At 38.4% G+C, this 7,479-nt stretch overlaps 1 protein-coding gene across 2 annotated transcripts in view; it reads left to right on the top strand.

The window, feature by feature from the left end:
- The window catches only part of LOC738676 (tripartite motif-containing protein 60), a 60,076-nt gene extending 53,193 nt beyond the window's left edge, over positions 1-6,883 (top strand). Inside the window, exon 3 of one of the 2 annotated variants that reach the window (XR_010156739.1) lies at positions 6,763-6,883. The gene's annotated coding sequence lies outside the window, so the exon portion shown is untranslated. Of the gene's footprint in view, positions 1-416; positions 576-6,762 lie in introns of those variants that run through there. The other variant, XR_001717266.1, reaches the window with a different exon arrangement.
- Positions 6,884-7,479: the final 596 nt, after the last annotated feature.

Below are 7,479 nucleotides of genomic sequence, written 5' to 3'. Positions count from 1 at the left end.
AATTCTTAAATTCACTTTATTGAAGTCTTGAGAATATATTGACCTGTTTGGGGACTGCAAGCATAGTGTTAAAGGGTCCTACTTTACCATGGTGTACATCGCTTCATAAAATCAATGGAATACAATAGAGTTTGAACTCATGATATACAAGTGACTTAAGAATGGCAAAGAGTTTATTCAGATTTTTAAATCCCTCCCCATTTCCCGCCCCAGTCTTCTTAGTACAGCACTCAGGAAAACAGCATGCTAACAAAGTTGAATGTTAAATCAATAAGAGATCAATATAGATTTTGGCACTATATTTTCAGGCCAAGTTTTAAGTCTATTCAAAGGTTTAGTAGTGAGTCTTTATAGATAAGATAGAGACCTACCACAGAGAGCAAATATTGACTAAAATTTTTATATTTCATTACCAGGTGATCAACAATGAATTCCTAGAATATCACTAATATGCACCAGTGCTGTGGAAGATACATATCTCCACTGATCAGGACAGAGCAAACTGTTATATTTAAGTCATCTAACCACATAGAACATTATTTTTCTCATTAAAAGAAAAAAGATGTGATAAAATACCTGGTTTTCTACCTGAAAGAGTGATTATGTATTAAACTCATGAAAATTTACACATGATTTATTTACATGTTTTAAAATTATTCTTTCAAAAAAACAAACAAAAAGATGTTGTTTAAATAGTTGACTTTTGGAGTATAGTAATAAAGTGATTATACAGTCAATGAGCAACTGAAATGTTAGACATGGAGGTACAATGAAAAGTGATCCAGCATTTCTGTGGAATGTGAGTCAACAATAGCAATAAATCATTCATCTTAGTACTGAATAACTAGGTGTGGAGAAATATTGGTAGGAAAGTGTCAGAACAATGTAACTGGCTCTGCAAACAGCACTTTCAGCCTGCAAGTATAAGAGAACAAGGAATCTTCTTTGTTTACAGGAACACAAACCTAGACTTCTACCCTACAGACAGCCTTTGTGAGGGAGGCAAGCGCTGTGCCCCGGGCCAAATCCTATGTTAAGTGTGTTGCATATGTTACTTCGCATAATCCTCCCCAAAACACTCTGAAGTATCATGACTCCCTGTTTACCAGATGAGAAAACTGACAGCTAAAGAGGTGTAGCCTCCAAGGGCTAGATGACCGGAAGAGGAATAGATGGGATCCAAATTCCGTAATCTCAGCCCTCAAACATTTTGCTATCCTCCCTTTTAAGGCCCCAATCCCAGTTCTTAAAAAAAAAAAAAAAAAAAAAAAAGCCTATTGAAGCTATTATAAAACAAAAGATAAGTTAGCAATATATTTCTTGTACGAGGTTGAATATTGTGCCCCATAAAATTTATGTCCATCTGGAACCCAAAATGTGGCCTTATTTTGAAACAGGGTCATTGCAAATGTAATCAGTTAAGATTGAGGTCATACTGGAGTAGGGTGGGTCCTAAATCCAATATGGCGGCTGTCCTTATAGCAAAAAGAAGAGACAGAGACACACAGGGACGGGTGGGGAGGAGCTCTGTGATGATAGAGGCAAAGATGAGAGTTATGCTACCGTGAACCAAGGAACCAATGCCAAAGATAGCCAGCAACCACCAGAAGTTAGGGGAGAGACATGGAACAAAACCATTCTCTGAGTTTCCAAAAATCAACACTACTGACACTTTGATTTTGGACTTCTAGCCTCCTGAATTTGAAAGAACAAATTTATGTTATTTTAAGCCACCCAGTCTGTGGCACTTTGTTATAACAGCCCTAGGAAATCAATACATTTCTGTACCTACATATATTCTATAAGGATATAAATATTCTCTGTATAATCCAATAAATATATACTTATTTTATAGTAGTATACTATATATGCAGGTGTTTAACAAATGTTATTTTGTTTACACATCATAATCTTATGATGTAAGCTCTATCTTCATTTTACAGAAAAGGCAACAAACTCAGAGGATTAAGTGATTTGCCCCAGATAAAATAGCTCATAGCAAAGTCAATATGAGGCCTGTGTCTCTCAGTCCTGGGCCTCTTATCTCTTTGATTTGGATCTTGTGCCCTAACTTTTCCTAGGATATCCTTCCCAATTGATTTCATCGTTGCCACTTGCATCTTCAGTCTTTCCTTCTTTTTTATTTTTTATTTTTTTGAGACAGAGTCTCACCCTGTCGCCCAGGCTGGAGTGCAGTGGCGCAATCTCGGCTCACTGCAAGCTCCGCCTCCCGGGTTCACGCCATTCTCCTGCCTCAGCCTCCTGAGTAGCTGGGACTACTCGCCACCGCGCCAGGCTAATTTTTTGTATTTCTGTAGAAACGGGGTTTCACCATGTTAACCAGGATGGTCTCGATATCCTGACCTCGTGATCCACTCGCCTTGGCCTCCCAAAGTGCTGGGATTATAGGCGTGAGCCACCGCACCTGGCTTCAGTCTTTCCTTCTTTACTGCATCCCTCTCTCCCTATAAAAGTACTCTTTCCAACCTAAAATTTCTCTCCCTTTGCCCATTATCATTCAGCTAGATGTCTGAAATAGAGTCCAAGCATTAAACTAACCTCCCTTCCTTCCTTCTTTCCTTCCTTCCTTCCTTCCTTCCTTCCTTCCTTCCTTCCTTCCTTCCTTCCTTCCTTCCTTCCTTTCTCCCTCCCTCCCTCTCTCCCTCCCTTCCTTCCTTCCTAGCCAGGCTGGTCTCGAACCCTTGACCTCAGGTGATCTACCCACCTTGGCCCCCCAAAGTGCTAGGATTACAGGCATGAGCCACCATGCCTGGCCTAAACTTTCAAATATGACTTTTTCTGTGGACACTTCACTGCATCCAAATTAGGCTACACTCCGCTCACCTTTTTCGCTTTTCTTGTTTTTGTCATGCTTTGTGTTTCTTTTCTCTTTTTCTTTTTTTTTTTTGAGACGGAGTCTGGTTCTGTCACCCAGGCTGGAGTGCAGGGGCACAATCTTGGCTCACTATAACCTCCGTCTCCTGGGTTCAAGCAATTCTCCTGCCTCAGCCTCCCGAGTAGCTGGGATTACAGGCATGTGCCGTCATGCCCAGCTAATTTTTCTATTTTTAGTAGAGATGGGGGTTTCACCATGTTGGCCAGGCTGGTCTTGAACTCCTGACCTCAGGTGATCCACCCGTCTCGGCCTCCCAAAGTGCTGGGATTACAGATGGGAGCCACGGTGCCTGGCCTTGTGTTTCTTTTCTTTAGAAAAAAAATCTGCTGGGTTTGTTCCAATTTTCCTTAATTGAAGTCCTACAAGTTCTTCAGGGTTTAATCAATCATTCCAGATCAGTTCAACAAATATTTGTAGAGTACTTAAACTACTTTTGTGTCCCAGGCTTTGTTGTGCATACTAGGGATAAAATCAGGAACCAGACATGTCACTATATGATGAATATAATGCTCATTCATTAAATTTAATTAATTAAATTTTCTTATAAATTAATTGAATTTTCTCTATAAGCATTTCCTGATTCCTACCAACTGAAGTGATTTTAGTCATGTTTTAGGGATCTGGAAATTTTCCTGTTATCATAGCCTTTTCATCACCATAGCATTTAATGCCTCCCTCGTGGGCCATAATACATTCATCCTGGTCTGACAGTTTCTTGAGCACGTATGGAATCCTGCAGAAATAAAAACTCCTTGAATGAACAAACTTGTTCTTTCCCATTTTGGTGTCTTCTCCAGAGTCTAGAAATATTGAATCATATTCAATCGAGTATGAAAATCATGAGATATTAAAAAGAATGCATGGGTGAGAACTTAAAACCAGTATGGCTCCAGAAACGAAAGTTGTAATGAAGAAAAAGAATATGTGAAAAATATTTACCTGGAAAAGTGAAAAAGATAAAAAATGAGGTGAATTCAGGAATTAATTACAGCAAGTACTAAGATGGCCATTTATGGAACTTGACCTAAGTTAAGGGTAGAAACTAGGTTACCTTTCAAGTCTGAAAAGCTGTGTCTTGTAACTACACTCTCTAACCTGGGATTTGTCTAACTCTATAGAATGTAAACTTCATGAGGGTAGGAAGTTTTAACTGCTTTCTTCACTGCTATATTTTCAATATCGTACTTGATGAATCAGCAAAATTCCATGCTAACCACACTAGTGTAGTAAAGAAGATCTTAATCTTATGAGGATCAGCTCATGATTCCTGGTTAGCACACCTGTCTCTATTTGTGGTGGGATTAGCTCCTGCCCTCAGATGGAAGCATTTAAAGCTAATCCTGGTGGAGACAGAATGTGGCTCAATTTAGAGTGTATCTTCTCAAGTGTGTTTCCTATTTGATTACTGATTGTTTGGATGGTGTTCACTACCCCTTGCCAATACTTTGTTTTAACCTCAGGTATCTGCCTGTGGCCTTCTTTCTTTCTGGCTTCCTATTTCTTCCATTTCTCTGCTTTCTGACCCTCGCTGGATTTCAGACCACTATGTTTTTCTGCTTTCTGACTCTTGCTGGACTGACCTGGTTTTGGTATGTATTTTTCTTTTGATCCTTTGTTCCATTTTGACCACTTCTTGCTATAGACTAATGTAATGCTTTTTAGTTTTCATTCTCTACATTAGTTCTTTTAGGCCTTCCTTAATTCTCCAATTAATTAACTTAGCATTTACTTAATTTTATTATCTAATTAATTCTTAATTAGTTCTCCTAGGCCTACCTAATCTACTGCCATTCTTGGAACTCAAATAGCACCAAGTGGAAAGCTAACAGCCAAAGTTATAGAAAATAGAATCATAGTAAATCAAAAAATTGTTAGTTTTGAAAACTTGTGTGAACAAAATTGGCATTCTCCTTGCTTAGAGGAAATGATGGATTAGATGTGTCGGACATATCAAATGTATAAAATTCAAATATTGAGTGTGGTAAAACATTTATTCAGTACAATGCTCACTCAAAAATTTTCCCAGGATCTCCTTGGGCACATGTGCTGGTTGAAAAAACATTACTGATCATAAATGCTGCATCAGCCTAATATCTGAGCCAAAACATATATTTTTGCAAGAACCCATAAGTCCAAAAAAGGCACACACTTTTGAGAGTATGAATACCTTCCTAACCCTCATATGTCTGGCAAACCTGAGAAAAATAACATAGGAATACGAGTAATAGATTCTTTATATTGTGTACAAAAATAACAGAGGTAGCAACATATGTGGAATATTCAGACATCCCTATATTGGGGTGATTCTTACCCAGGCTACTTGACTAAAGTGATTGACCAAATGGCATGAAGAAGACCTTCTGGTATTGTGAGAAATTAAAAGAGATAATGGTGATCTTTAGATGGTTTTCTAATGAAGAACAAATTAGATATAAATATTTCAAGTGAATAAAAGAGATCCTATTTAGTAATACTTCTCTTTAAATAAAAAATGTGAGACACATTTGGGTTTATCCTCTCCATCACCACTTTCAACATTGTTTATGTGCTTATTTAATCAAAAACAGTCTCAGGAATTTTCATAATAAACCCAAGTGACTCCTAAGCAACAATTATTGTTTACTGGATAAATTATATAAAATATAAAACTGCTAGTAAACTCTGGGCTGGAATTCTTTAAGTGCATATTTAAGACTTTGAAATACATGAAATTTTGAATCTTTTTTGAACTACACTGCTTGAATGGCCTAGTGTTTAGCATTAAACAAATAAATCAGAAATTTTGTATTTGAAATTAGGCTTGGTGATTTTGTTCATGAACAAAAGTGAAGGTAGTTTAGTATAATGGAAATAGGATGACTTGACTTTACAGGTAACGCAACTTGAGTGTTTAGTCCTGGCTTCTGTCACTAAATCATTTGGCTTTGGTCAAATTATTTTATCAGATTCTTTATTTAAAAAGTGAGGCATTTAGACTTTAACTTTACAGATTTTTTTTTTTTTTTTGAGACAAACTGTTACTCTGTTGCCCAGGCTGGAGTGCAGTGGTGTGGTCTTGGTTCAATGCAACCTCTGCCTCCCAGGTTCAAGCGATTCTCCTTCCTCAGCCTCCCAAGTAGCTGGGATTACAGGCACTTGCCACCACACCTGGCTAACATTTTGTATATTTTTGTAGAGATGGGGTTTCTCCATGTTGGCCAGGCTGGTCTCAAACTCCTGACCTCAGGTGATCCACCTACCTCAGCCTCCCAAAGTGCTGGAATTACAGGCATGAGCCACTGCAACAGGCTTTTTTTTTTTTTTTGAGACGGAGTCCCACTCTGTTGTCCATACTAAAGTGCAGTGGTGTGATCTCTGCTCACTGCAACCTCCAACTCCCAGGTTCAAGCAATTCTCTCGCCTCAGCCTCCTACATAGCTGGGATTACAGGCGTCCACCACCACACCCAGCTAATTCTTTGTATGTTTTTAGTAGAGATGGGGTTTCTCCATCTTGGCCAGGCTGGTCTCGAACTCCTGACCTCAGGTGATCTGCCTGCCTTGGCCTCCCAAAGTGCTGGGATTACAGGCGTGAGCCACTGTGCCTGGCCTTGGCTGACTATTTAAGAGGGCTCATAAATTTATTTAATCAAAATGAAATGAATACTTAGTATATGCAGGGATTTTGTTGCACTTTATGAAAAAGAAAAATATAATACCAAAACATTATGTCCCAAACACATGAGGGTAATAGCATGCCAATTAATGTGTGATTAACAAAGTACGGAAAACCTTGTTGATCAGTATTCGAGACTTTCATTCTTTCTTTTTGGACCTTGATTTCACTCTCTAGTGAGATGCTGCAAAAATATCATTTCTCTTTTCCAGAGAATCTAGTCCAATTAATGTTATCCTGGGATACTCAGCCTGGTTGTCTAGCACTGCCATGCTTTGCCTGACTTTCATCCCGATAACTAGTCAAGAACGATTGCCAACTCTCTCCTTTTTTACAGTGAGTACCCACACAGGCTATTTTATAAGAATGTTGGATACAGTTCTCTGTTGTGCCTCCTGACCTGGCTAGAAGGTGTATTTTATTATTATTCATTATCCTATTACCTCTGCATTCCCCAAACTTGGTACCTAAACAAGAAATGTTTGTGATTAGTTACTCAATGACTATGAGGATTTTAGATTTGTTAAGCCCATATCACACACAACAATATTTAAACTATCTTGTGTACTTTTGAAGTCCAGTAAGGTCATAGAAAATATATATTATATATATGTATATATTATATATATGTGTATATTATACATGTATTCTATCTATCTATCTATCTATCTATCTATCTATCTATCTATCTATCTCTAGGAAGAATGTTAAAAATGAAGTCCAGGCCAGGCATGGTGGCTCAAGCCTGTAATCCTAGCACTTTGGGAGGACAAGGCAGATGGATCACTTGAGGTCAGGAGTTTGAAACCAGCCTGGCCAACATGGTGAAACCCTGTCTCTACTAAAAATACAAAAAAGTTAGCTGGGTGTGGTGGTGGGCACCTGTAATCCCAGGTACTTGGGAGGCTGAGACAGGAGAATAGCTTGAC

This window comes from Pan troglodytes, chromosome 3 (genome assembly GCF_028858775.2).
Source record: "Pan troglodytes isolate AG18354 chromosome 3, NHGRI_mPanTro3-v2.0_pri, whole genome shotgun sequence".
In the NCBI taxonomy this organism is placed as follows: domain Eukaryota; kingdom Metazoa; phylum Chordata; class Mammalia; order Primates; family Hominidae; genus Pan; species Pan troglodytes.
This window is presented reverse-complemented; position numbering and strand designations above follow the sequence as displayed.